The sequence below is a fragment of the Oratosquilla oratoria genome, chromosome 32 (genome assembly GCF_046742065.1).
Source record: "Oratosquilla oratoria isolate Oo_2021 chromosome 32, ASM4674206v1, whole genome shotgun sequence".
Lineage (NCBI taxonomy): Eukaryota > Metazoa > Arthropoda > Malacostraca > Stomatopoda > Squillidae > Oratosquilla > Oratosquilla oratoria.
Window position 1 is genome coordinate 35,449,659 of NC_134808.1, and position 5,000 is coordinate 35,454,658.

Below are 5,000 nucleotides of genomic sequence, written 5' to 3' on the forward strand. Positions count from 1 at the left end.
TTCTGAAACTGCTACATTCACAATCGTCCCCTTTTCCCTTGTAAGGTGGAAGTATACAGGCACTCCTCTAGCCCTCAAGCACGCTAGCTTCTCTTAGACACACATTAAACAATCTCATTAGCCGGTCCACTCTTACTATACCTCCTTTCTTCAGACACTTTGCATGACACCCATCTAACCTTGGTGCTTTACGTGTCCTCAATATTTTTAAAGCTACCTGCACTTCATCTTTTCTTATTTCTCCTCCCTTTTCCTTTCCCATCACCGTCATTTTCTTAGTGCCTTCCACTGCTAACACCAATCCCTCCCTATCCTCCTCTACATTCAACAGCATACTCCGCCCATCTTCCCCTTACCGCCTCCTCTTTCGTTAAGATCTGTCCTATGCCTTTCACCTTTCCTTCTTTTACTTGACTCACCTCCCCTTCCTTTTTTGATTTCCTTCCAAAACATATTTTATTGCTTTAAAAAAACTGACATGCTCCTCTCCCATTTTGTATTTTCTCTTCTTTTACCACCACTATAGATGGTTTATTTATCTTTTCTTATATTATAACTCATATTTTTCTCTCATCCTACTTTGCAACCCATCCCAGAAAGCTAGCTTCTTCTCTTTTACTACCTTCTCCACTTCATCATCCCACTGCTCACTACCCTTCCTTCTATTTCCTCTCCTTCTCCTTGTTCCACATACCATCTAAAATGTTACATGACCATGGTCTGTATGGGTGGTATTAAAATACCTAAAATGTCGTAGGGGTGTTCTCATTAAAATATAATAAAATGCAATTTGACATAAGGCAGATAGTGGGGAATTTAAGCTTAAGATCATACATTTTGGGGTTAAAAGTATGAAACATGGCACTTTTATAAGGTAAAAATAAGTAAATATTTTTGGGTAAAGAGACAAACTATCAAATTCTCCTGGTGGCCACAGTAGAAAAGAACATCTTACTATGTGGCGGACGTCACATAAATTAATTGAATGGTTTTAAATATCTAATTTTTTAAGTTAGGAATATGAAACTTGGCAAGTTTCTAAAATATATAAGTAAGAACTATCTCTTGATAATGAAAAAGGGCATCAGAGCCCCATAGTGACCAAAACTATTTTATTTTATCTTATTTTATTTATATATTTATTTACTTATTTGTCTATTATTCTTTATTAATTAATTAATTGATTAAAAAATTAATTAACTTATTTATTTATTTGTTTGTTTGTATATCTATTTACTTATTTATTTGTTTGTTTATTAATCAATTGATTGATTAATTAGTGTATTTATGTATTTATGTATTCATGTATTTATTTATCTATCTATCTGTTTATTTATCTATTTATTTATCTATCTATTTATCTATTTATTTATTTATTCATCTATTTATTGCAACCTCTGAATACAACTGTGAAAGAACCTGGGCCTTTTTCATGCATTTTATTAATATAAAAGCTGAAATTTTCTACCACAGTGGATCAAATATTTGATATACAAGTGTTCTTGAAGAAGTATTTATCTAAATATACGCAATGAACACAGCAGTTAACATTGAACATGCATTCCAATAGGTAAACAGTCTGAATGACAGCGATCATCTTTACAAACGACAAAACAAGTTGATTTGTCGATTGTTACATAACTTTTAATTTCATAACCAGTCACCACAAAACCGGAATGATTACTGTTGACTTATCAGGTGGTACATCTAAGTCATATAAGGCTATAGTTTAAGGTGTCTAAGTTTGGAAACAGTCCCCTTCATAGTTGCACAGCGCAGTGTATTTGAGCTGTGCTTTGCTGTATTTACAAACCCCTCTGCAAGATTTCGTGCATTTGCAGCATATCAGTCCATAGCAAATATAATGTGCTTGTTGAAGGGCAGTTCACTTTGGTGTCCACCTGGAACATGCTGCATCCCATTCCCATTGAAAGAGCGATGGGCTTGGCAAGGCTGCGTCTTTCTACAGGAATTGACCCCACATATGTCCTCCTTGGAATGCTGCTCTCATAGTATGTTACCTTAAAGAAGCTTCTGTAGGTGGAAAGCTTTCCAGAGACTTTGATTTCCTTTTCCTAAACACAGTAATAACTATCAACTCTCTAAAGAAATCGCCACCATTAACTTTCTGTTATAATTTTTACTAGGCACTCCACTCTTCCCAACAGCTCCATCTATTGGTTCATCCCCTTCACTAGCATTGAGATCTCTAAATACCACTGCATTGGCATTCCTCCCAAAACTCTCTACATATTCATTTAAATCAGTCTAAAAAGCCTCCCTTTCCTCTACACTCTTCCCTTTACCTAGGCCATATACGCTTGCAAAGACTCACATCTTTCTAGTTTCACTTTCATCCACATTAACCTTGAAGAAATCTCCTTCCAATCTACCACACGCTTACCTATCTCCTCACTTACTAGTACAGCCATCCGTTCCCTTCTTCTTACTCTCCTCACTCCCGACACCCTCCCCAATACATTCCTAAACTCTAAATCACCCTTCCATTTTATATAGTTTCATTTAATGCCAACATATCAATCTTTCTTCTCACAAAAACCCTGCCTATCGCTTCCCTTTTACTCTCATTTGTACAACATCCACCCACAAGACCCAAACCTTAGGTTCTAGTCGGAAAACTCCTCCCATACTCTCTTATGCCTTGATTTTTCACAGGAATGTCCCCTTTGGGGGTACAGAGAGTAGGATGCCCGGTCCCACACTTCATCCCATTTTAGCCACCTTTACAACCTGAGTGGGAAAACAGAGACTTTGATTTCCTGGAGAATATCTACTGTCTTTCTTCGTTGAGGTTAGAGAGCTCAATGGTGAGGCCATACCACAGTACCACGAATCTCTCAATGAATGCTGGTGAACTCTCCGTCAACTGATATTGTGGATTTGACAGTGACAAGAAAGCTTCTGTGACCTCAGAAAAAGCATGCCATGTCTCCCATGCACCTCTTTACCTCTCCCGGCAAAAGATATCACATCACAGCCTGTAAAAGCATGGAAGAATGGCAGAGCCTGGACCTTGGATGATGGCAGAGTAGTAATGATCTCATGAATGGCTATATACCTTTGAGACTTTCCAGTCCCAGATGATATCCATAGTTCAGAGGTCTTAAATTGGTGGAAACCTGCCACAGCAAGCACAGCAACATCTGTGTCTGCTGTTCTGATGAGGACGCGTTGGTAGTCTTTGTTGGCAGCATTCATGACGTGCTGCATGGTACGTGTGTCCTTTTCACTGATGCGTTGCAGACCACTCGTTCGTTCAGAGTACAGAAAATTTGTTGTCCTCCTCAACGCCTGCAACACGTTCAGTAAGAAAAGAAAACAGCTCCTTTTTCTTGTCATTATTTCGGAGAAAACTCTGCCAGTTTCCTGGGATCTGGGTGATGAGAGTTTCTTTTCTGAGAACACTACTGCCTCTCTTCTCCCTGGTTGATGTCCTGAGGCTTTGTTCATTGTAGACATAAAAAACGATATCTACTCAGTCTACGTTCCTCAAGATGTTTTTAATGAGGTGGACAAAGAATTGTGTAATATAGTCAGAGAAGGTCTTTGAAGCAACTGGAGTTAGAGAGTACACCACCATCCAGCACAACTGCAGTAACCCGAGGGACTGTGTCCTCAGAGTAAGATAGACCCTCCAGGGGAGAGAGTAAGCAGACTTCTTACTTGATCTCATCTCCCCTGACTTTGACAGAGAAGGTGGCCATGGCTGGTTTTCAAACTTTAAGAACTCCTCAAGCTTTCTCTTTTGATTTGACAGGTGATGTACAGACTTGAGAACAATGTACAGTCTTTCTTCAATGCATACACTGAAGCTGGGGCTTCACAATATCTGTTGCGGCGGACATGTCCTATAACGAAAGCAGATAGAGACCTAGATTTGACATTGTTGAAAGCAACCAACTAAGAGATTGTTAGAGATGCCTGTGAATCGATGCCTTCCAAGCATAAATGATCTTTGATATTTGGACCATTCAATATCATGCTTATCAGTGAAGTCAGTGTTGTTGGAACATTTCTGTTGACAGTTCTCTACAAATTGACCCTTAAATATTTGCTTGATCTTGAAAATATCTCTGCGTATAATAGAGTATAGCTTTTTAAGAGCTTGCAGTTTGAACACAAGCCATGTTTCAGGAGACTCTCGATATAACTCAATGTATGATATCATTTCAGCAAATGCAATGCCATGCAGAACACTTGACTCATTTAGATTTTTGTCTTGATTGCTCTCATACTGTTTGGCATGTTTGTGTGTGATATTGTGCCTCTATTGCCACCACATCCCCTGCAGCTAATTTTGACAACACCTTTGTGTCGAGGAGGTCAGTGGTAATTCGGCTGACCTTGTAATCCAGCTCAAAGGTTGAACCTCTGTGCAGGCCAGATGACCCACCCTTCTCATCACAGAAGAATCAAACTCACTCAGAGTCATCAGTTGACACAAACTGTAGCCTAGTTTTGACTGGACTTACCGTATCTTCTATTTCACAATTGCGCTTGACTATTTTCTCAAGCATCCTGGTGCTAATCTTAGCTCGACAAGATTTAAGTACTACAGCATTATGTAACAAGAGGGTTTCTTCCATGCCATGCCCTTCATCTAAGTGCTCAACAATTACTGAGAAAGGTAGCTGGTTCATTTCATGGAACTTCTTGATATTTTCAACCATGATCTTGTACCCAGCACCTTTATCTTTCCTCTTTGAAGATGCGGGACATTGTACAGGCTCACTTGTCACTGCTTGGCATAGAAAATACTTCTTCCAGTCCACAATAACTGGTTCTGTTTGACAAGAAGTAATGGGGACTGGTTCATCAATTAATTGAAATGACATCGTTATAGTAATTCGATGCACAACAATAGCAACAGTAGCTCAATGCACAACAGATTCAACATAAAGTGTATGACTTTTAATGGATTTGCACTGGTTATGCACTCCAGCTCAATGATCGGTGGTGGGGCGGGTTGAGCGAGTTGA